Source organism: Canis lupus, chromosome 8, assembly GCF_011100685.1.
Source record: "Canis lupus familiaris isolate Mischka breed German Shepherd chromosome 8, alternate assembly UU_Cfam_GSD_1.0, whole genome shotgun sequence".
Classification (NCBI taxonomy): Eukaryota; Metazoa; Chordata; class Mammalia; order Carnivora; family Canidae; genus Canis; species Canis lupus.
In genome coordinates, this window is record NC_049229.1 from 15551539 (window position 1) to 15577690 (window position 26152).

At 39.8% G+C, this 26152-nt stretch overlaps 1 protein-coding gene and 1 long non-coding RNA gene across 10 annotated transcripts in view; one reads left to right on the top strand and one right to left on the bottom strand.

Annotated features, from left to right (window-relative positions):
* The window catches only part of SLC25A21 (solute carrier family 25 member 21), a 470243-nt gene that overhangs the window by 144968 nt on the left and 299123 nt on the right, over nucleotides 1-26152 (bottom strand). The window lies entirely within an intron of this gene.
* On the top strand, nucleotides 1107-25950 carry LOC119872842. Of its 4 annotated transcripts, none has more exons than XR_005363149.1 (4): nucleotides 1107-1589; nucleotides 16105-16179; nucleotides 16875-17021; nucleotides 23826-25950. It is a non-coding gene; the product is annotated as an uncharacterized LOC119872842 (long non-coding RNA). The 4 variants fall into 4 exon arrangements; XR_005363150.1 differs by lacking the exons at nucleotides 1107-1589; nucleotides 16875-17021 and adding an exon at nucleotides 13704-13840 and having other exon boundaries at nucleotides 23826-24019; nucleotides 24337-25950; XR_005363148.1 differs by lacking the exons at nucleotides 1107-1589; nucleotides 16875-17021 and adding an exon at nucleotides 13704-13840 and having other exon boundaries at nucleotides 23826-24019; nucleotides 24860-25950.

The window sequence follows — 26152 nt, forward strand, 5'->3', positions numbered from 1 at the left end:
CATTTGCAGTGAGGATTGAGTAAGATAATGTGTATAAAACACTTGGTACCTGTATTTCCCAGTAAATATTGGCCTCCTTCCACTCCTTCTCAGCCCAACCTCTCCTCCCTTCTCTCTCTCTCTAATACACCTTGGAAAGGCTAAGAATTAAGTCCTGTGAAAACAGGAAAAGGGACACAGCCCCACTTCCTTTTACTCTTAAACTCTTATTACAGGTTTCCTGGCTCTACAAGGAACCATTTACACCCACTGGCATTCTCATAGTGTTTCCTTGTCAAATGTCAAGAAGCTGAAGGAAACAGCCTCTTTGGCGAGTGATATATATATATTTCTAATTCTCTCTCTCTCTCTCTCTCTCTCTCTCTAAAATGCAGTACAAACATGAGTATGACCACCAACCAATGGTAACCCTATTAATGCTTAAAAAACAGTCATCCCACCATGTCAGGTTTACCACTACAAACTTAAACTAGGATATCAGTTACTTTGTTCTTAGAGATTTGTCCAATTTGCTCAAGTAAACAAAAATCAATTTCCTAGCATGCTCTATAACATCTCGATAACAATTTAACACCTATGCATAAAGAAAGAGTCGGGGATTATACAATCACTTAGAATGTATTATTTCTAGACTGGGTAGACATAAGTCTTTGAGGATTAATTTCATGCTGAGGGTTAAATTTCACTTTCATGATAGGCTAACCATTGCCTGGGGCTGCACAGATAATGAACCTGCCAAGGGATTAGCAAGGAAACACTTGTGTTATTATAAAGCGGGTACACTTCCCTTTCTAACCAAGTTCATCCTACATGACATTAACAAATTACTCCCTCTCTCTGCCCAACATTTCAATATAATGTGAGCCAACAAGTGACCCTGAACCAATAGGACACGAGATAAGATCTTCTCAGTGCATGAATGGCTATTAAACTTGTCTGTGAGAGCTAGACCTCCTGCAGGGAAACACAAGGCATTTTATCTCCATAGGCCCCTGCCTCCCCTGCAGAAACCTTTCTTTGGTCATAAAGCCTCTAAATGGACACAAGGCCAAGAGGTAAGAATGCCTTAGCAAAAATATTTAGCCTACAGAAAAGGCACTCTCCAGAGAACACAAATGACACAATTCATTTTTTACAAACTCATAAGGATCTAATATCTTCAAAATAAGAATTTAATGACAGCATTTGCTAAAGTATGTGTTCAGAAAGATTTCTGATTTATTAGATAAAAATATTCTTTACTCAACATACTCTGTTTTAAGTAACAGCTATGTTTACAGACATCAAATCTGTTGGCCTTTTCTCAAGATTTCATTCTCAGAAGATCATCTTCTCCTGCTGGCAGCTAGAGAGGAACCCTACTGAATGACACCATTGTCTCCCTCCAATTGTGGTCTTTAGGTACTTGTCCTGTTCCTACTATTTGACCGTGAGCTCCCTGAGGGCAGGGAATTAGTCTTACTTTTGCATCCAGAGTCTGATCAAATATCGCCACAGAGTGGACACTCAGCTCCTTTGGCAAAATAGAATCTAACCAGCCTCTATCTGGACCATATCCTGATCCATTTGGGATGAAGAAAATCTAACAGGTAAACAGAATATGTGGCTCCTGTTATATATGAAGTTATAGTTTCGGAGTGTTTAGTATAAATTAGAAGTGCTTTTGTGAAAAAGCTGATCTGTTATTGAATGGACCACCTGCTGCCCAAATGAGACTGGCTACTTCTGTAAGTTGCCATTAAGCAGTAGAACGAGAGATGCAGAATGTTTAGGATATTCATTCGTATCAGCTACAACACAATGTGGTGCAGACCACAAATAGTATGGGAAAGCACAGCATAATTTTACAATACATCAATGCATCTCTATTCAAAATATTGTCCTGTGTACAGTAGATCATGTTTCTATAAATTCACATTCTTATTTGGCAGCTTGAAGGCTTTAGAATTGGGCCCCTAATGATCTCATTGCATTTTTTATTTATTTATTTATTTATTTATTTATTTATTTATTTATTTATTTTTATTTATGAGAGACACAGAGAGAGAGAGAGAGAGGGAGAGGCAAAGACACAGGCAAAGGGAGAAGCAGGCTCCATGCAGGGAGCCTGACGTGGGACTCGATCCTGAGACTCCAGGGCCACGTCCTGGGCCGAAGGCAGGCGCTAAACCGCTGAGCCATCCAGGGATCCCCTCTCATTGCATTTCATGTATATTCTCAGACTAATGAAATACATAACTCTTAAACACAGATGTGTTGAATGCTGACGTGCAAGCATTAGATAATGAAGATGGAGGGATCTGAGCTTTGAGTTCTGAGCTCTGTTAGCCTGAGGCATGATACAAGCCCCCGTTTGCGAGGTGGTTTCAGTAGATTGGTGCATGTGGGTATCATAGCACCTGGGCAAAGCCAGAGCCAGTGGCAGAGAAAAGGATGCAGACGGTAACAGTTTCCTTCAACAGGTTTGGTAGTTAAGAAAAGGAGAGAGGAGGCTATAAACAAGAAGAATGACTAGGAAGGCTGTTTTTTGTTTTGTTTTGTTTTTTTAAAGGATGTGGGAGATGAGCATATTTGTAGTTAGAAAAGCCAGGTTAGGGCAGCCCGGGTGGCTTAGCGGTTTAGCGCCGCTTTCAGCCCAGGGCGTGATCCTGGGGACCCGGGATCAAGTCCCACGTCGGGCTCCCTGCATGGAGCCTGCTTCTCCCTCTGCCTTGTGTCTCTGCCTCGCTCTCTCTCTCTCTCTCTCTGCATCTGTCATGAATAAATAAATAAAATCTTAAAAAAAAAAGAAAAGAAAAGCCAGATTAGAGGGACAAACAGAGGAAGCGAAAGAAAGAGGGGATAGAGTGAGTCCTCGAGGAGTAGAATCAGAAGGACCTGATGGTAGAAGAGAGGCCAGATACTTCCTCATTAGCAACAAGAATCAAGAAAGACAAGATAAGTAATGCAGGATTGATTTAAGCTAGAGTAGAAGAGTTCTGAAGAGAATCACGTCAGGTGTCCCCGGCAGAAAGAGGCAGGTTGGTCTGCAGAGGGTTGTGGGAAGGGATGTGGCTGGAGGCTTGTGCAGGGGAAGCTCAAGTGGGGACCCAGGAAGGAATCCACTAGAGGAGCTGATGAATTGCTGTGGGACCAGAGAACATGGGGCTGGGCTCACCCAGGGTGGAGATGGCTGACTGCAGGCATCCAGACTGAGAGCCAGGCAAAATGAGAAGAACTAGGAGAAGGGCTAAAGTGGAGGACATGGCACAAGAGGAGTCAAAGGGCAATCATTTTGAAAGGGACTAGGAGCAGGTGCAGCCCAGGGAGGGAGACGGTGGAGGAGCAAGGGAAGGGGGAATTTCAGATTTGACATCAGCAAGGGGAGTTTTACTGTCACCACCCCGCAGGGAGACAAAGGCCAGGGCTGGCACAGACACTGGGGGGAATGAGAGGTTAAATGTTTGGCCATGCTGAGGTCGAAAGGCTGAGTGTGCCATCAGGGAATGGGCCCTGGAGTGCTGGGTGGTTAGTGGGTTCATGTCTGGGCCATTGGTAAATGGTCACGCGATGGAAGAGAAAGCTGTGGAGTGGGGGACGAGTACGATGGCAAAGTCAAGTGGGGAATCTGCCGGCCCCTGGGTGGACAGGAAAGAGGAAAAGCAGCAGCCTTCTCTGGAAGGTTGCAAGGAGTATCAGAGAAAGCCAGGCAAAGAGGCAGAAGGAGAGGATGAGATGATGTGAGAGGCAGAGGCAGACAGGGCCGGTGAGCAGGAGTTAGTGGTGGAACAAGTTTAGGGAGACCTCGGGCTGGCCTTGCCTGGCATCAGAGAACAGAGGCAACAGTGGGCATCCCCTGGTTTTGCAGTTCCTTGGTTTTCTCTGCTCCAGTGGCCTCTGTCCCAACGACACTCCCCTGACTCACCAATATAGCTAAAGTCTGACTGGGTCACACTGGCAGACATTCTGCCCCCGTGAGCTCCAGATCTGACTTGTGGCTGTCTTATCCTTCCAACTCTTCTGGTGAATGAGCTGAGCTCGTCAGTACTGCAACGTAGTGTCTGTTGCTGTCTCCACCACCCAATCTCAGGGCAGAAAGATGGGCTCCAGGTCTGCAGCGAGCACTGGAACCAAATCATCATCCCAGAATCAATGAAGAGATTATAGATCGAGGGGTGCCACAGCTTTGCTTTCCCCATAGAAGGATGATGTAGGCAAGTGGTTTTATGATTATAGTCCTCACATGAAACTAATAGTTTAGGAACGGAAAGAATTAAGTCAGAGTCAAGAGGTAGACTGCAAAGAGATGGAGTTGGACAGAGGTGGGCAAAGTGCTCACAGCTGCCAGGGCTCGTACTCTGCTTTTTGCCTCTGGGTGAGGATTTGGGCTTGCTGAGGTGGAGTTCAGATGGAAAATAAAGGAGCCTTGATGTCTGCAAAGATTTCTTACCTTCTTCTGGAAGAGTGAAATAAATGCAAATTACAGCAAGCTATGAAAGAGCTATAGTATGGCGTAACAGTACCTTCTCAAACACCAGTATTGGCAGCTTCCCAGCCCTGTTGGGGTCTTTGGGGTCTTCAGGATCCCAAAGCCACACTGGGACATGCTGCACCTGCACCTTCTCTGGGTGGCCACCTCGCTTCTACTCAAGCTATTTGCTATTTAGCTTTTGCTAAATAAATCAGGACTGTAGTACAAACTTACAGAGCATGACTGCATGGCCTCTTCCTGCCAAACTTGAGCCCACCTGAGGTAATGTAGGTGGGGTGTAAAGAACAGGATGTGATATCATAAGCCTGACACCCAGAAAGATGGCCTAGTCTGCAGAAAAATCAATTTTAGAGACAGGAAAAAGTAAATTTCAGGGATGCTGGGAGATGGGAAAACATCACTGTTAGGAATAATTTATACTACTTTGATATTCTAGGCTACAGTATCAGGGCAATATTATTTGGCACATTAGCCAGCATTCCTGTCATGGTAGCATGGAACAGTGATGCTTCTCTCTAGAGTTGTGTGGGAAGTCTTTATTTGTTAGTAGTAAGTAGCTGCCAGAAGAAACACACCTATCTCTTTTAATAAGCATTTTAGTTGGTTAAGTATATTATACCAGTACATCTACTAGTCTCTTAATGGAAATTTCAAGTTATTACAGGTTAGTGCCGTGTTCAACATCTCACTTGCTATGGAGTGTGTATTCTATAATCTGCCAAGAAGCATTTAGCTGAATGAAGTTCTTTAATCTACATAATTACTATGTAAAATATATTTACTGTATTTTTATTTGATGTTCCCTTTAAGGGAGTCACTGGAGTTTATCCAAGATCACTTACTTATAATAATTTTCCATTTCCCATATGAAGGTTATTAAATCTTAATTAAAGTGCATTTGCAGTCAACCATAAGAGGCTCTCATTCGAATTATATTGACAAATTTTATTACAAATCACCACGGCCTTAACACATTAACTCGTCTCTCAAACCAAATTTCAGAACCAGATAGCACTTGCATTTGTATGTAGTAGGGGGAATATGATAAACATTCACTGCGTATTTACCGTGAGATGGGAATTTTTCCCAGGGAACACAGAACTGGGAATGCAAAGAGCCAGTGTTATTTAAATAATGACTATTTTGGTGGGTAAATCACCTTTTTTTTACTAATGATGACCCTTTGGTGGGTCAATCAGCCTAAGTGGAACAGGCCAAAGGGAACCAGATTAACTTTCCTATGGTTCAGTTTCATAAAAGGCCACAGTGTACCACTAAATGACACCCTTTTGCTCTGAAAAGTTAATTTGACATGTCTGAAGCCAATTCCTTGTCTGGCCCTGAATCTAGTCAAACATCGGCGAATATAACTGGGGCAAGGAGCTCCTGGGACAAGAAGCAAAAGAAACGTATTTTGGAGATTCAGAGGCTCTAGTTCACTTCTGAGAGATGGTTCAAAGCTGGTGAGGGATACGCTGTAACTTCAGAGGTCAGAGACAACTCAAGCCCTGACAGCCTGCAGCAGTACCACAGAGCTGACCTTCCAGAGGGATCCTGGGGTTCACAGACATATAACTCCACAAGCACGGCTTCTAACAGGCTTCATGGTCACAAGTCAGAGTAGAACTGAATTCACCCTCAAGAATGAAAGCCAGAGTTTTTACAGAAAAGTTCTCATCCAAGAACTCACTGGGGAAAAAAAACCTATGAGAGTCAATGCTGTGTCATTAGAGACAAAAAACATCTCTGATGGATAACAAAGGGACGAGTTTATTTCAACCACAAATATATTTGTTTGCCTTTATCTTTTGAATTTCTGAAGCAAAATAACCGTTATGCTATCCCTTCTTGGAGTTATCTTTTATCTAACAAATATTTCAGTGTTCTCAACATCATTAAACAAAAATAAGTTCTCCAAATGGGTAACCTGAGCAAATTCCTTACTAGTTTCACTAATGAGAACAGAAGAACCAGTTTGTTTTGGACAGACTTGATTCATATAAACTTTCTTGAAAAGTATTGTCCTTCAAATGGCTTGATAACATCAATTTCCTTAGATTAGGCTCTGAACAACCAAATGTTGCTATCCAGACGTTTTCCCACTTAATATTATAAAATAGAATTATGTGATACACAAAGTTCTCAAAGTCTTTCTAAATTTCAATAAGCTGTGTCTTCAAAAAATTGTAGATGAGCAATTTTTCAGTAGATCTGATATCTGATGAGCCACTAAGAAGGGAGGAAGAACTAAGAAAACAAAAGAGCAGCAGCTTTGACATCAGTATTTTGAGGCTTGAATGCTAGTTCTACTACCATGTAGCTGTGTAACTGAAGATAGCACTTAGCTGTTCTGGATCTAAAAATAAGAGTATTGGAGGATGCAATAAAATTATGTATGGTATTAAATTAAATGTTATCTTATCTTTTATATCTTTTATTGTTATAATAGCACTAATTAAGTGCTAATTATTCTCCCTTTAGGAACTTTGAGTATTCTCCCTTTAGGAACTTTTCTTTTCTTTTCTTTTTTTTTTTTTTTTTTTTTTTACTAAGAATTAACATAGTAAGCCTTGAATTTCTTGATGTATAATCAAAGTATCAACATATCCTTAGTTTGTCCACTATAGGTAGTACATAAGAACTTCAAAAATATCAGCTATCTCTCTCATGAAGACATTATGCTTCTTAAACACACACACACACACACACACACACACACACACACCCAAAACCCAAACCCAGACTATCACTGCTTATGCTCTAACTGGAAAATACAGAAGGCTGAACACAAAGCATATTTCAGGCCTTAATTAACTTGGTAGAAATAACTTTGGGGCTTTCAATTCTATAAGAGTTACTTAATGACTTTTGCTATATCTCTTCTGTCCACTTTTTACAGTTCTTCCTCAAAGTCTTCGAGAATTCACAACTATCCCCTTTGGCCAAAGGCTCCATTAGTCTCTTGGTCTAGAAATCTTAGAATCATCTTGTATTTTTTCCTTTCTTTCCATTCCCTGATCATCATTCCCCTTAAATTTTCCTTTCAAACATCTTTCAGCATTGTCTTTTCCTCTCCATTTCCACCAATTTCTTGACACAGGTTTATGTTAACTCACACCTGTACTCATTTATTAATAACTCCAACCTCTTTACTTACTTCTATTTGTAACTAGCAGTCTTCCTAAAATACCATAGTTCACCTAGTTAATACCCTGCTCAAGAATCTATGATGGCTCCCTGTTGCCTAGTCCATGAGGACCAAACACATGTCTCTTAGGTTCAACATCCTCCATAATCCATCCTCATTCATTTTAGTTTCCACTTTTCTTCAAACCATCTCCTCTGTCTAGGTGACCCCTGACTAACTTGCTCATTTCTTCCTCTGGGCTCCACCTGTGCTCTTTCCCTTGAAAAATTCTCTTACTGTATCTCTCATCTAAATCTTATGCAAAGCCAGACACCGTGCCTGAAGACTTACACCCTCTTTTTTCTCTGAGTTCCATTTGAATTAGCACCAAATTTCTTCTAATTTTTCCACATATTTTGCCTCAAAAAAATTGTAAGCTCATAGGTGATTAGGTGGCAGGGGAGACATGTTCTAATACTTTATGCATTCCCCCTCAGCCCAGAGTCTCTACTCAAATATATGACCCAGAGACATACTAACAAATGCTGTAGCACCAGATTTTTTGTTGTGAGCTGATGTTCTTTCTCCTGTTCTTCACAATAAATTCCCTGATTTATTTGGGTAACAATGTGCCCAGGGGAAAGACCACATTTGTCAACCTTCTGTGCTACTTGGTGAGGTGCTGGCAGAGATTATTAGGTGAGGCTTCCAAGAAACTACTTTCTTGGAAAGTAAAGGTGACTGAACTCAGCTGGGAAGCATGTTCTTTTTGCTTGGAAGCTGGATGGAGAGGTGGAGGTCTGGTGGCCATCTTGCGCGTGAAGTAACTTCCCAAAAGGATAGGAGGCACAGACAAGGAATAAAGGAGTCAAAAGGCAGAAGGAGATTGGGTCACAGATGATACCATAGGACTATACTCCTGACTTATTTGGAAAAGAGGATGCACTATTGCAGCTAAATATAATTCCTAACTTATATTGGTGCCAATAAAGGAGAAAGAAGCTTGCGTGTAAGAAGGCATAACATGAGGAGAAAATCACAATCCTTGGTATAAATAGGAAAAAAATAAAGTAGGAAAGGTTTGAGAACTTCATAGAAAATATGGCTTGTCAAGGGGTGCACCCACATGGCACTCCCATCCTGGTGCTACAGGAATAGAAACCTGGGCTAGGGGAGGGAGGAAGATGTGGGTATAGGAGCCCAATCCACCCAAGTCCATTATTCTCTGGGGGCTGGCCCTGGATATTATGAGGAAAGAAATTGTTAAGGGACCTGTTTGGCACCATCTGGGTTGGAGTCTGGCTATTATTATAAAGAAATCCTCGGTTAAAAAATTCATAGGTCAAGTAACAACATTCACAACAGCTGTCAATTCAGCGTGGGAATCCTAACCAGCTAGGACGCCGCATGATGGAAACTCCATGGCTGCACTCCAGAAGGTGAGGCTATCAACTTGGCTGTTACCATGAGTAGTAGTGGCAGCAGAGAACACTCACCAATAATCACTGTGCTATTCACTTGGCCTACACAATTTTTATTTAATTATTATAATAGTGCAACAAGGTAAATATGATAAATTTCATTTTTAGAACTCATCTACAGTCATCAGTTTTTATTATTTTGCCACGTATTTTTCCTCCCTGCTCTCTTAGGTAAGTACCTCGGAATATCTCCTAAGAACAGGGAGAGTCTTCAACATAACAAAATGCCATCATTACACTCACAAAATTTAGCATCAGTAAAATCGTGTTATCTGATGTTCAGTCCACATTCATATTTCTCTAGCTGTCCCAATAACATCCTTTGTAGTTTGTTTGTTGCATACCACACTACATATTATATTCAATTGTCATGTCTCTTCAGTATCCCTTAATCTAAGAGAGTTCCCTGACCTTGGAATTGGTCTCTCAAGACTTTTTTGAACTACGCAGGCCCAGTGGGTTTGTAGAATGTCCCACAATTTGAATTTGACTGATTGACATTCCTTACAGTTTTTTAGGTTAAACATAGACATTTTTGATAAAAAATACTACATATGTGATATTGTATCCTTTTCATGTGCCGTATCAGGAGCTTGTCTCATTGTAGGTGAACAAAACTACAGATTTTGATGCTTTACATTTACTAAAGAAGTCTAGTTATTTCAGCATGCCAAATCCAACATTAAACAGGTTAGTAACAATTTACCACACATTCACTTTCTTTTCCTACTGTAAGAACATACCCTTCCTAATTTTATAACTCTGCTTCAATTAGACAAATAAAAGTATTTTCTTACTTCTGACAAGTTTTCTGTCAAGGACAATTGTTCCTGCTCCAGATAATATGCAGACACAGCATCTCTCACTATTCCCTTCCATGTGCCCTTGCTACAAGCTGGGTACAGGTGAGTACGAGCAATGCCAGCAGCATACAAGGGGAGAACCAGCAAACAAATCACATTAAACTGTGTTGCCCAGAGAAGGTGTTTAGAAGAGACAAAGCTAGATCTGAAATAGGATCCCTGAGTACTCAATCATTTCCATTTTATTTTACCTAATGAGGCAGGAGCTAAAAATGTTGACCTGATCAGAGTCAGATGGAAGCCTTACAGGAGCAGGACCCCCACTGCCCTCCTGTCCCGACACCCTTTGTTACCTCCAAGTGAGCTGAGACCAGTCTGTGAACCATGTAAATAGAAGGCTTCCAGGTTAATGAAAAGCTTCAGCACCATTCAAAAATCTGGACAGAGGGTCATGCCGCCTCCTAATCCAAAGAAACTTCATGCAGCTCAGTAATAAAGTTTAATGAATGCTGGTCATTTTGAATCATGAGCCTGTGAGACTGGCCAACGGCTAATAGTTTCCTTACAGAATCTCCTCTTTAGCTGGGACACAGCAAGTACTCAAAAGCTGCATGGGAAGCCAGAGTCACACATGAAATGTAATATTCCATATGCCCAAATCCAAGGGGAAGTTTTTGAAAAGGGCAGTAAACATTTCTCACAAGCTGATGTTTTTATTAGGTGATGGCATGCTTTGTGCTGCATTTCATTCATTATCTGCAAAAGAGACTTTCTTTCAACGCCATGTCAGATTTGACCTATTTGATCATGTAATGTTGTATAAAGCCAGGCTGCAAAGTGGCTTCTCCACCTTCCTAGGGGCATAGGCATGTAAGGCAGGCTAATAATTTAACTAGAACTGACCCTGGAAAAATTCACATCTCCCAGAGAATCAAGCATGGATTTGTTTTTATTAATTTCAAAATCTGACTATCCTAATTGCTTAGAATAGCAGCACAGAAATGGATGGTTTTCTGAAAAGAAACTATGTATCATCATCAAAGTGCATGAAAAAGCCATATAGAAAAATGCAAACATCAAATGCTACTTTCATGAGGATGGATCCACACCTTATGTCCTTGAGATTCATTTTAAAATATAGTAGAGATTATATTCCAGTTACCTACTATATGGATTTAGATATGCCATAAGTCAAACCATAGTCTAAAAATGTTCTTGCTTGCACACAGCAGAAGTCTAAAATGTGCCAAGCCATATATGAGGCACTGGGATTTTCAGGAATGTGGAGAACTTTTCCACATTTAAAGAGCCTCACACTGAACTAATTCTGAATAAAACTTCTGTAGAAGAATATAATCTAATTGGTAGCCGAATTATCATATTTGCCTCAAACTCCTCTTTTCAGTAAATAAGACTTGCTATAGGCTTTCGCCTATTCTTGTAAAACAATTAGCTGGGATCTTAGACATTCTCTTGACAGGCAAGTCTGGGAATTCAATGTAAATGTGGATTTGAAGATTTATGGGGCGGAATATTGTGATCACACACCGGCGCTTCTCCAGTTTTCCAGAGATCATAATTCCTGCCTCTGTTTATTATTCAGTTTATGGTTGGAGCATAACAGATGATTCATTTTTAATGTGATAAATGTTTGGGGGTTTGTTTGAGGGAAATAAAAGTTTATAGTTCAGCACTGGACATGGATAGTAAACTGGAGTGTAAGGCAATATATTTCTAAAACATGGTGATTAGGATATTTATTTGCTCCTTTATACCCAGGGCTCCAGTGAAGAGTGACTGGTTGTGTTTACTTTTAAACCCCTGAACCACATTACTATGCTTTGCAATGTTCTAGAAGGAATTTAAGTTTTCTCAAAAAAATACAAACTACTACTTTCTAGTTGTGAAAGGAATTTAAAATTCCTTATATGTAGACAGCACCAACTATATACAAAGCATAGAGAGAGCAAACTGTGATGAAAACAAAGTACCCTGACACAGAAGAACTTACAGTTTACGAAAATAAAAATTATGCTTACAAACACAAAATAGTCTCTGTTATTCAGATTATTTCCACAGCAAGCCAAACTTTTGTTTAATTCATGTATCCATCTGTCCATCCATTCACTCAAAAAAAGTTTATTGAGCACATACTAAATGTCAGATGCAGTTTCTAATGCTAGTGATACAGGAGTAACGCTAGTGATACACTATGTCCATAGCCCTAGTGAGTTTACATTCTAGGAAGGGAGATTAACAATAAATAATTAGACTAATACTTCTACAGGCCCTAATCTCTTCCCATGATTCCCAAATACAAATGCTCAAAACATTCCGAACTCATGATTTTCCCGTAAGTTTGTGGCACACTCATTTGGTGGCAAAAGAAGTGAGGCAATCTGTAGTTTTCATTATGGTTAGTGTGAATGTGTACAGGTTTAGTTGCAGAATTATTACAATGATTACAGAATGCTGTCCCAGACCTTACTGGGGTGTTTGTAATGTACATAGTGTACCATATTACTTTTATAAAATACAAAAATTTCTGAATTATGAAATGTCTGTCTTCAAGAGTTTCTAAAAAATGTTTTACTGAGATATAACTGATATACAAACAACTGCACATAGTTAAAGTGTACAGTTTGATGAGTTTGGACATATGCGAACATCCATGATACTATCAGCGCAACCAAGGTAATAGACAAATCCAACACCTTCTAGAGTTTCCTTGGGTCCCTTTGTTTTTGTTTGCATGGTAAGAACACTAAACATGAGATTTGCCCACTTAACAATGTGAAATGCACAATACCATACTGTTAGTTATAGGCACCATGTTGTACAGCAGCTCTCCAGCACTAATTTATCTAGTATAACGGAATCTCTATGCCTGTTGAACAAAAACTCCCATTTCTTTTAGCTCTTAGCATGGCAACTACTATTGTATTCTCTGTTTCTATGAGTTTGATTATTTTAGCTATTTTAGAGACCTTATATAAGCGAAATCATGCAGTATTTGTCCTGTGACTGGCTTATTTCATTTAGCATTATATCATCCAGCTTCATCCATGTTGTTGCAAATGGTAGAGCTGCCTTCTTTTTAAATGTTGAACATTATATTCCACTGTATGCATATATATGCATATACTGTATGCATATACATTTTCTTTATTCATTCATCTGTTGGTGGTCACTTGGGTGGTTTCCATATCTCGGCTATTGTGAATAATGTTGCAATGAACCTGGGAATGGTGATACCACTTTGGGATCCTGCCTTCAATTCTTTAGAGTATATAAAAGGGATTGGAAGATCACATGGGCATTCTATTTTTATGTTTTTGAGGAGCCCCCATCCTGTTTTCTATAGTGTCTGCATCATGTTACCAGTCCTGCAACAGTGTACAAGAGTTTTGGTTAAGGAATTCAGATTTGTATACCATAACATCAGGAAGTGAATGAATGAACAGATGAATGAATGAATGAATGAGCAGATGAATGAATGAATAAATAGATGTTTAGAATTTTTTTTTTTTTTTTGGTAAATCTGGTAATTCCATTAAAATATCCAGCCATCAGTAGATGTGTATGTTTTGCAATATCTGCAACCTAAATCCAGGATATTTGAGAGTTCTTGGCTCTAACATTCACTGATTCATTTACTGGTATCCAATTTGTCTATGCCTCCATAGACTAAATGAATAAGGCTTAGTCTCTATGTTTGTAAACTACAGTCTAATAGGAGACATAGATATGAAAACACAAGAATGTCACATGCTGTGATAAATGCCACTATCACCTGACTCTGCCCGGGAGAACTGGGGATTGGGGGTGACATTTCAGAAGCGTTGAAAGATGAGATGTTTGCCAGGCGAAGAAGGTAAGAGAGGACCCTCCAGGAGGTGGATTTCTCTGTTCAAAGGCTCACAGAATTTGAGAGGAGCACGGGATGTTTGAAGAAAAGGTGAGAAGGTCACTGTGGTGGTAGCAGAGGGTGCATGGGGATAAACAGCTGTGAGGCAGAAAAGACGGGAGCCAAAAGAAGGCCTGTCTGTGGCTTTGCAAAGGACATTAGATGATTTTTATAGAGCATTTTCAGGCATGGAGTTGAGGGGAACATCCCAATTTTTCCTTTGTTTCATTTATTGTTTCAGGATGATAACACTGGGAACAGTATATGAAGGTTAGGTTTGAACAGGGACCAAGAGTGAAAGGCAGGCCCTTGGGAACTAGTGATAATGGCTTAGCTGGGGCAAGAGCAGTGGGGGCAAAAGAACAGAGTAAAAGAGACACTTCCAAGGCAGAGACAAAAGAAAGGGTATAATGACCACTGTATATGTACAGGGAAGGGAAGAGTCAGGGTGTCAAACTTGATTGACCGGGTAGAGAAAACCAGGTGGACAAGAACTATGAATTAAGATAATCACAAGACATTGCTAAATATTATCCAACAATCCCTAGATGTTACCCTTTTTAAGTTGTCATCTTACCTTAGAAGGTCAATAACATCCTGCTTTACACAACTGTGGACCCTATTCATAAGGCACAGTAAAATTAGAAATTTTTTCTTGGATTTAGGGACTTTCCAGTGGGAGAAGCAAAAGAATTAGGCATTAAGTATATTCTCCATACTGTCAAGGCCCAGATTCGTTTCCAGTGTCATAAATCATCATAATTAACAACCTTTCAACCAAATGGATCCCAAAGCACTTTCCAAATTATGCAACTCTGGAGGTGAATTGCCTTGGCTGTCCAACAGCTGTCAGCAGCACTCTGCAACAGGGACAGAACTAGAGGGAGGATGCAGGATCTCCAGGGAACTCCATACAGTATTTAGGTTTTGTGGAATGCAGTTCCCCAAAGTGGAACTTGGCCCAGAACAGGGTCTCATCTACTCTTGGTAGAAATGCAGTAAAGACATTCTTATTTCCAAATAGTCAACAGATTGCTCTTTCTTACAAAAGATTCCTGTGAATGAAATCAATATCAATTATTTGCTTTAGAAATCAGTTATATATTTCAAATCACATTTCATATCTTGGTAATGGCTTCCTTACCAGTTGGTCAGCGCATGGTTGATTTGAGTGAAACCTCATTTCTTCTTCACATGTTAAGAGATCAATAAACAATTGTGAAATTGAATTCAGTCAGGCTGTCTGGAATCTCATGTGCTGAAATCCACTTTTTTTTTTTTTTTTATGTTTGGGTTTTGAGGAGCATTTGGTAATCTGATTGAACGCTGACTTTTCATCTCTCTCTTTCTCTGTTAGTTCAGGCTCAGTTGATCATAATAAACTCCCTAGAATATTCTCTTAATTTTGTGCTTTTCCAACTAAGAAAGGCATGGGATTTACAAAGTTGTAAAATTAAAATGGTGAATATTCTTAGAGCTTTCGTTTATTCTAAGATTTGGGATAAATACCAAAGTTGATATGGCATGAAGTGTAATGTAAGATTAAAATAAATTTTCAAGATAATATAGGGGAATTGAGTTTGCTTTGGACTACCCAGGTACATCCCCAGATAGTTCTCTTATTCCTTCCCTGTCCTCATCTGCTCATGTGTATATGTTTCCTTTTTATTTGATATGGAGAGGACTGTGGGAAATAAATTTATGAGACACTGCCATAATGAATGGTTTTATTTTTAAGGCATGGCTTTTTTGGAGAGCAGGGAGCTGAATTACACAATTCTGAAATGATACCTTGACTCAAGAAATCTGATATTAAGGAAAGAGTGATGAAAAGGGCGTATATATTTACATTTCATAAAAAGCAAAAACTATCACTATTAGTCTGAGAATAATTCAAAACAATCTAAGTCCAGTTGACATAAATTATTTTACCAATACCATCCTAAAAGAAGAACTGATTCTTTTTACATCAGTCCAATGAGATAAAGTTTCTGGATTGCCTATCATGTACAAAAACTCAGCTAATAACATTAAGTGATGTAAAGTGAAATAAGCTAGAAACAGCATTTCCAAAGCTTTGGGTTATGCTACTATTTGGGAGGATCTATCTATATATCCGGTAGATCTTGAAAATCAGCTATCCAGAGCTTATTTCCAGCTAAAGCTCATGCCAGACATGTAATTAGGATCTATTATCATGTTGAGTTAATATTTCAGAATCAAGGGCTTAGACTTTTTAAAAAGTCTCATTTTGCTTATTTTCAGTTACTTGCTAATTCATTGTTTAATTTGTTCACATCTTTATTGTTTTCCAGCTATGTGCTTTGGGGATCACGTGAATGACAGATGGCTCATAGAGCCACAGAAGTTTCAGTCTCGTGTGGATCCAGGTAAATAAACAGGTGATTAGCAATATTTTGTGCACAAAGTGCTATGATCAGGGAAAGTTAGAGGAGGGCACACAGTAGCAGGTGGGTATCTGATCCTAGCCTAGGATGGGAAGAAAACCTGCTGGGGGATGTGATGGGTAAACAAAGACCTAAAAGATGAGGAGTTAGCCAGGGGAAGGGGGAAAGGAATCATGTGGAGAGAGACCGTTCAAGACAGAGCAACCAGCGTGGACAAAGGCAGAATGAAACAAGAGAATGGTGTTTGGGGGCATAGAATTCAGGTGGGAGAATGATAGGAGTGGAGGAACTGAGGTGAGGACTGTGGGCTTTATTCTGAGAGCTCCAAAGATGGGAAAGGAGCCTAAACTTTATCCAAACAGATGTCATTATGACCTCCTGGCTCAGAGAGAAAACAAGATATTCATGCATGTTTCCAATTACACAGACCCATATTTGCAAGGAAGTAATGATTGCTACCAAGGACTAACTCTTGCCAGAAATTTCATGACATTTTACATATATAAGCATCTAATACAACTATTCCATTAGTTGGGTATCACGACGTCTATTTCACAGGGCAGAAAAGTGGGGATCAGTTAAGTAATTGGTCAAGTCACACTGTTACTAAGTCATAGGGTCAGGATTCAAACCCAGGCCTGTCTTGCTCTAAAACTAAAGTTCTTTCCATACCTTAGCTTACCAGCTACAGAAAGCAGTAGAAGATTTTGAAAGGTCCTGCCTGCAGTCTCTATTAAGAAAAAAGCTTATTATCACAGCTACTTTCAGAACTCAGATTTGACTACCTTTTTTCCTTTAATCCCTCAAAAATGATGTTCACCAAGGTACGTTGTAATCACCCTGGAAAATTATTAGTTCATTGCTTTGTTATATTACTTTCTCTATATTATCTCCATTCTCCAAGTATCTGACAGAGCCATAGCACAGGATACAAAAAGCCCACTAAAGTCTCTGAAAGGATTTTACCACCAGTCAACCAAAAAGGAGAGTAGGAATTCTGCATCTATGTAGGAAGCACTATTTTGGTCTTGATTATGCTCCATGGGACTCCTTCATTCATTACTAGAAATTCAGACCTAATGCAAAATACAGGGACCACGGCAGGTGACACAGAATCCTGTTTTATACTTATTCTTTCCCTCTACTAGAAACATTAGCGGTAGAAGTGGTGATTAAAGATTATGACATTGTACAGTCCTCTTTAAATAGAAGATACAATATGCACGTGCTCCATGCAGGGATTGCTTGGAATTTCTATTTAAAGGAAAATATTCTTATTATGAACAAGCTAATGGATGCTGGAGTCATTAATTGTTTATTAAACTTAGTCTTTTCTATGCACAAAATAAAGTATGTAGGATAGCCTGGGAGCCATATGTGTCACATGATTTGTTAGGGCCCAATCACACCTAATTTCAGTGGCTGAACAAAAGAGGCAAGCAATTAAGGGAGAGTTTGGTCAGCTTCTGTTCAACCAAAGACGGAAACCTCCACAGCTGGAGACAATTCTGAGCAAACTGATCAGAATTCCTTTACCTTAACTAGATCCCGACTAACAAGTTGATACCCATGAGTTTCTATAATCAAGTAGCAAAAAATTTTAGAACCCAGAAAAGCATTGAAATATTCACTAGCTCTAACCCATGTCATTTTAAGGAGCAAAGACACCTATTAGCTTGGGATAAGGCAGGCTGGTTTTTTATGAAAAGTAGAACTTTCTGGGTAACAAAATGCTGTATACCTAGGTGTTAGGAGAATTAATCACTTGAATGGGGCTGATCACAAAATAAACTGACAAACTAAAAAAAAAATGGGGACTAGAAAAACTATGGAAATTATCACTCTCAACGTCATAATATCGTGTATTCAATGTCGTGTCTCCTATAAAAAAAAAAAGAGAGACTTACATTTTAATGTGTGTTCTCCAAATGAGCAGCTAAGAGTCTTCTCTGAGTTGTTAATCCCCAGAACCCTACGAAGGGTTGCTTTATATATAAGGTTTGCTTGCTTGCTTGCCAACCTAGTGACCACGTCCAAAAAAAAGGTCTTTTCCTGGGATAGATCAGCTGCTTTAAGGAGGCTTCCCTAATTCCCAAATAATGAACACGGCACTCTGGAAGGATACCAAGCATATTAAACATTTGGAAGAGTAAGTGAAAACAGTTACATATTTTTTAAATAATAAAATATATCTACCTCCCCCGAAACTTATGATTATTTTTGCAGTTGCAGATTTAAACTCAAAGCCAAAAACGTACTGGAAATACAGTCATTGCTATTCAAATGAGCATGCTATGTACCCTTTTGTGTACTGCATGAGAAGGATCTACCCAGCAAAATTACCTATGCGCAGAACAACAAAAATCAGGATAAAATCCAATTTGTTTCCACCAGCCAGCAAAAGTGAACCTGGTTAGTTTGTTTTAGCATTGAAACACTCTTTCTGAATTGCTATTTTAGGGGAAAAAAAAACCCCACCACCACAACAAAAAAAAAACCCTAACAATTAGACACACCTGCTTCAAGCGCCCTGCGCTCTGTTCACACTTCATGGTGTATCTTAAAGTGACAGCATATTAAAATGTCAATGTAATTCCTGTGCATTATGTAGCTATAACAGCTGAAAGTACAATTAGAGTTCCTAGCATTGTGGAACTGAACTTGACTCATTTTGAGTGCTAAAAATTCATATATTACATGAACAATGTAGTTTTCAGAAGATTCTAAAAACTCAGAAAAGTGGAAGGGTACCTTCACATAATCTTACAAATTCCTATGGCTTTTTGGGTTGTGTGTTTAGAGTACGGTCGTAGTATTTTTTAAGAGTCTACCATCATGAGTTAGCATAATACATAAAATTTTGGATAACAAAATTGTCACTCTAATATTTCCAAGACAAACACACAGCTAACCGTATTTGGCTTTAAATATATATATTAAAAAACCATACAGGAAACACTGCTAAAATTTTACATGGAAACCAAATATACTGAATTTGAATATAATGAATATCATAAACATGAAGTGGGATCAAATTGCTTCCATGCCCTGAAAAAGGAAAATTGTAAATCTGTTAGAACATATATCCCTGGTAATAAATTGTGGCATTCTTATTGTGAAAACCAGGAGTGCAGTAAAGTACTTATACTATAAGATTGTCTTGGTAGCCAAAATAAAACAGAATATTACAAAAGAATTTGGCACTAAAACCAAAACAACAATTGTTTGAGGGGAAATAGTATAATTAAATTAGGTATTTGATAAGATATGAATCACATAGTCCAGATAAATGTTTTGGCAGAGCTCTGCTTCCATTAAAATCTCCCAAGGACAATTCTACGATTGCAAAATCTGAGAAGCTGTCTGAGTCAATGTTGGACTCACGTAAAGCATTTCACAGCAGATTGAACACTTCTTAGCAAAGAAGTGCTATCTTGCCCCTAGAAGTCCCGTGTCTGCTCAGTGGACATGCAAACATACCCTCAACTCCACTAAATAATTGGTTATACAGGGAAACACACCTTGATGACTACAGTTGCTCCAGATTGTTACTCCGGGTTCTGCTGGACCAGTGACAAATGCCACAGCTTTTTAATGGTCTGATCCCTGGGACTTTCATCAGCCAACACCCTATTTTTCAGAGGCCTTAGGTGTCCTTTGAGACCCTCCAACAAACACTGCTGCATTATACATCTAGTATTTTTGTTCCACTCGGATTAGAGAGCACAGTCTATATATTGTCTTTTTCCCCCCCCTCTTTTTTTTTTTTTTTTACAAAAGTAGGTTGAGTGAAAATCTTTTAAGTTATAGAAATCTGAAGTATATGTTTAACTGTTCACTTCAACTCAGGTCTGACAACTGGTAGATTGATGTGGCCTGTGTATATGTAAAGCAATATTTCAAGTTGGGATCTATCACTCCTTTACTTACTTATTCCTTCAGTGAGCACTTAGATAATATCGTTTTGGTACCAGGCACTGTGCTATATGCTAAGAGTACAAATATAAACGTGACATGATCTCATATTTTGAGTGGAGACTCAAAAAATCCAATAATATTATGATTTTATTTTAAATTTTTAAAGACTTTATTTATTTATTCAGAGAGAGAGAGAGAGAGAGAGGCAGAGACACAGGCAGAGGGAGAAGCAGGCTCCATGCAGGGAGCCTGACGTGGGACTCGATCCCTGGTCTCCAGGATCACACCCTGGGCTGCAGGCGGCGCTAAACTGCTGCGCCACCAGGGCTGCCCCAATAATATTATGATTTTAAAGATGCATATTACATGCATGATAGCCGCACAAGCACAGGGCATGTGCTGCACGCATGCACACATGTGCACGCACACACAGAAAAAATGATTTTCTTACATGGAGCTGGGAACCATTCACTTTCACATACACCCACTCACCTTCTATCAGATTCCAGAAGTGTTACTATACTATATCATTGACTAGTTAAGACGGCAAACAACATAAGGCATAAGCTCAAGTATTAGTGTAACAGGCATCTGCCTAATAAACATCCTTAGAAGAAAAGATTAGATTTATCACAGATTCAGTTAATTGCCTTCCAAGTTTGCAAATTCTCTCTCTCTCTGTCTCTCTCTGTCTCTCCCTGTCTCTCTCTCTCTCTCTCTCTCTCTCTCTCTCTCTCTCACACACACACACACACACATAGAGTTTCATCCAGTGTCTTTTCACTCAGAGATGTAGAAAAGTATTCATCAAAGTAGCTATATTTGAATTGAGTCTTGAAACATGAGAGAATATCCCCAAGGGGAAGCTGGAAGAGAGTAATCATCACAAGTATAAATAGTGTCTTCAATGCTTAACACAAAAAAGTAAAGATGGAAGAAACAAAGATTAACACAATATAGCTTCCTCATCTGTAGCTACCTCACTACTGGTAAGTCAAGTACCAATCCAGAAAGCTCCAATGTATAGAGTCAGACTGCTTGGGTTTGAACCCTGCCCTAAGTTCCAAGTTCTTTATCTGTAAAATGGGGATAATAGTGCTTCTTTCATGGGCTGTTGGAAAGATTGAAATAGACACCATGGTAAAGAATTATACATAGCACATAGTAAATGCTCAATAAGATAGCTGCTAAAAAAATAAATAAATAAGATAGCTGCTAATTTTTTGTTTTTTGTTTTTTTGTTTTTTGTTTTTTTGCTACTATTATCACTATTATGTGTAGTTATAGGTCCTGTTTGGGAAATAATAATCTCATGCAGATAGAATGTATTTGCATCAGAGTCAGCAGATCTAGCAGGTTCTGAAAGAAAGGCCTCTTACATCATGCAAAGGAGTCTAGAGTTAATATTAACAACAAAGGGTAACCATAGGTGGTCATGGAGTTCAGTCAAGCACTTGATAAGAAACTTGGAGTACAGGAGAATAATTGGTGTCTTTTGTACTTTTCCTGGGCATGATGCAGAGGAGGCATTCTGCTATCCCTGGAAGCTACCAAGGGGGAGTAATGGTAGCAGTCTGCCCGAGGTACAGACAATAAGGGGGTACATTGTCTGCACAGAACTTTTTAAAAATAATGAACTTTGACAAACTTTTTTATTATCACCATGCCCTGGCAACTATGGACAATGTCAGTGATAAAATATGTTCTTCCCTGCTGAGCAAGCCACCACTTTGGTATGCTACAGTCTGGCAGTTTGTTTTGTGAAATCTGAGGAAGATTACCAAGTATGCAGAAGCCGGGTGCCCATTAGTACTTCCTGACACTCAGGCATGCATTAATTCGGGAGCAGGAAACAAGCCCCAGGAGCAAACACCCAGACAGAAAATTCTAGTAGGGCCATGTAGTAGGGAAATGTTTGGAGCATTTCCTAAGGAGACTAGTCTAAGGAGGAGGCACCATCAAAGAGGTCCTGGGAAAAAGAGTCCAAATGACACTTTTCATCCTGATGAAGAGGATGATATAGACACAGAGAAGGCTTAAAACATCACAGCTTCCTAACCTGTGGTTACCTCACCACTGGTAGGTCAAATGCCAATCCAGAAAGGTCCAGCCCAGTGGTTTTCAGGAACCACTTCAGGAATCAGCATCACCTTGTCAGAGATGCAAATTATTGCCTCCCACCCAGACTGGCTGAATCAGTTACTCTGGGGTTCTGGCCATTTGTGCTTTAACCAATCTTCTAGGCAATTCTGACACTTACTGAAATTTGGGAATCACAGATCTCCACATCTGTGCAGCAGCTCCCTGAACACAGCTCGGTGTCTTCCAATGCCTCATTGGTATATATGATATTTGTCACATACCAATATTTATGCTTGTTAGACATGAGATCTGTGCGATTCGTTCTTTTGTTTAGTGGTTCTCAATGGGAGTGGAGGGTGATTTTGTCCCCCAAAGAATATTGGGGAAGTCTGAAGACATTTTTGGTTGTCACATTGGGAGGAGGATGCTACCAGCATCTAGTGAGGAGAGGCTACTAAGTACTAAACATTTTGCGATGCCAGGGACAGACTCCCTACGACAAAGAATTAACCAATCCGAAGTGTCAACAGAGCCGAGGCTGGGAATCTCTGGTTAACCTTACAAAGAAAGAGGTTTCTTGAGGATCCCTATTAAGTTGGGGGAAGGAAAAGGCAAGGTGGGGAAGTCGGCATCCAATCTGCTGTCTTTTGAACACAAATCCTCACTCGTGTGATGAGGAATGTTTACTGATTGGTGACTGACTCTGTTTATTGTTGGTCTGTAAAGGAAGTAGGAGCTTTATGACCCTAACCAGGAACTGCTGGCTTTGTTTGCTCTCCCTCTCTTGAGCTGTCCTTCTGTATATTGTTTCTACCCTGACTTCATTCTTTGATTCTAAAGCGGTCAGGCGAGTCCTGATCTGGATCTTGAGTGAAGGCTTGAGTCCTGGCTGTTCAGACATGGCTTGTAAGAGGCGGGATTTTGGAGATTGCTAATTCTGGTAGTGGGCAGTGTGGGGGTGGCGGGAACAATTTTACTGAAATGCTGAAGCCAGGGTGCCCCTCCCTTGTGCCTTCCTTAAATTGGGAGAGGGCAATAACAAGGGGGCCTCTGCCACCACTTTGGAGAGAGATCTGCAGCAAGGGAGGGCTTGTGTGAGGCATGGGGTGGCTGACATGTGGAAGCCCAGGGATCCCCCCACCCTGGCACCCTGCTAACATAGCAGAGGTGGGGACATGGGGCTGTTCACTGAGTGAATTCAGCTAGAATCTGGAGGCAGGAATTGGGCTTAATTGTGGGGTAGAGGGATGGGAAGGAGACACATCTGTGGAGACTGGTAGCATGTCCCAAACAGAAAATATGGACTCAGATGGAAAGAACAAATGAGAGTCACAAATTTTGGCTTTTTTTTTTTTTTTTTTTCCCGTGTAATTTGGAAGAGACTTGTCCACTGTCCTATCTAAGGAAGCTTGTTGCTGGTGCAAAAGGACATTTAATTCTCATAAACACTCTTGCCATCTTTCTACATAATGGTTTTACAGCTCTCACATTTCCACAGGATTTTTTTGAATGGACCACTGTTTGATAACTCTTATGGAATGGAATGGAAATGGAATACTGTTCTATTTTAATTATCAAGGAAATTATTTGTATTTAAAGTCTAAAGCATACTTTTTCTTCTGCCTGAGGTCTGGATCTGCCCTGGATTGGGTCTCTAGATTTCTTAGCATCAGCTGTAGTGGAGATGAGCAACAGGAAGACTCTCCTGGACAGCCAACTCTGGACCCACACTGGAAACTCACTTCCTAAATGACACGGAGCTAGAGGCCCTCAGATTGGAAACACCTTTCAGGCAGCACCACGGGAGTCTCTATTTAAACAGGTGACCTTGCGGAGAGAGGCTCCAGATCCCATTACCGACTGCCCGGCTGAGAGGCAGATTTGTTTTTATGAGCTCTCAAGGCACACATTGGGGGCCTGGCGTAAATATGGAGAGAACTCGCTGAGACCTTGCTCCTTTTACACCTATTATAAAGAAAAAATTATGCACAGGCTTTTCAAGCATAACTGCTTAAAAATAGCAAATGGCCAGTGAGCAAAGTGGTCATCGTTCCAATAAAGTTTTAAATATATTTTATCTTGGGTGGGGGGATAAAAAAAAAAGAGTATCTGATATTTCAGCCCTCCTGCTTCTTTCAGGGAATGGAGGAAAGAGGAAAACAGCTGCTTGTATATGAAGGCGTTTAAGGGTCAAATATTGCTCTGCCCAGTGGTGCTGACATCACTTAACTCTCCCCAGGAGAGGGGCACTGGCGTCATTGGCTGGGCTGGCCCGCGCAGGCCTGAAGATGGGCCGGCCCCAGCTCCCATTCTGTTTCTCCTCGAGCACCTACAAGGTCAATGACTGCAAATGAACGTAGCAATTAAGACTCTAAAATTTTGTTTTTATTGGCTTTTTCAGGAAAAAAAAATTTTTTTCACAATTTATGAAAACACTGTGGAGCCAGTAAGTTAAGATGTAAATGTGAGTTTCAAACTTTGCATAGTCATTAGGTTAATCATTAGTCATTTGTGGTTGACAAGGAGGGTTATAATTTGACACCTGGCAAAAATCAAGCACATTTCAGAGAATTTGGAACTGGGAAATGAGATGGAAAAAACACCCTTTTTTCCCTAGGAGGTCCCATGAAGTAACGTTTGCAAACCACTTTTCTCTCCATAGAAGCAAACTGCCCGTGATTCAGGGCTGTGATGTTTCTCCATCTCTGCCTGCTGGACACCCACCCCCCCTTGAGCCTTGTAAGAACTGGCCAAAGAATCCAGCTCAGGAGGTTCCCAGAAGTGAACCTCCGGGAGTTAAGAGAAAAGAGATAAATAACTTCTCAATTTGATGCTCAAGCAACAAAAAGACCACCAGAAAGTTTCAGTGTCGATTCAGAAGATGTTTTCTGAAACATCATTGAGTCATGGGAGAGAGGAATTTTAGAATGACAGAATACTGAGTTCCTAGCTTCTCCATAAAATTCCAGACTTTTCTTCTGTCCGCTCTCTGTGGCCACTTTCTTTTGTGTGATCAAAATATCGACCCCTGAGTTTGTATTTTCTGACCTCCGACCTCTCACAGGTGTTCTGGCTCATTTCCTGAGAGTTATGTTTGATTTGGGAATGCTTCCCTCTTTTCTTCCATTCCCTTGTTACAGTTTGAAACCTGGAACACCCGCATATAAGACCCCGACTATCTCCCCGTGCTACCCAAAAAACACTCTTAAACGTTCTCTCAGAACTTGGCAAGCATCTGGACAGGGACAGTTTTCTCACACTCTGGGAAGTCAAAGTGCACAGCAATAGTTCTCTACACCAATTCTTTAACCTGAGGATAAATTTCAGGATCATTTCTTGTTCTTTTTTCTTTTTCCTATGTAAAACAAATAGTTTCCCTATTGTAGTACTAAAAGGAAATCAAATAAATAACCTACTTAAGTTTTTAGTATATAACAAGAAAACAGAAATGCTAATCTTGGATTCTTCAGGCCCAAACAAACATCAGCCAAAATCCAAAAATTATCCCCAGATTGTTGCTTCAGAAGCAGTGCTTAACATTTTCTTAATAAATTCCTCCTTCTCACTCATTCTTTCCCTCCTCCCCCCACTCCAAGATTCCAGAAGAGACTAGAAAATAACACTTTTGGAAATCATGCCTTGTTTTTGTTTTGAAATGAAGCTAGAGCCTCACTTGACACTACTATTCTATTAATCCTGGTTGTCTTTAAAAACGAAAAAGCTTAAGATACCTAATAAATCTTAATAAAAAGAGATTTCTACACTTTATAATTCATTAAGAGGTCAATTACTGAAGTGACAAAAGAACTACCTTAAGGAATGCAACAGGCTCTGCTTACTCCACTTGGCATTATTCATTAAAACACACACACACACGCATGAACACATTCACACAAAACATCAAGCATCCAGACTAGCTTCATTAAGTTGTATAAGTAAAAATAAGATTATATGC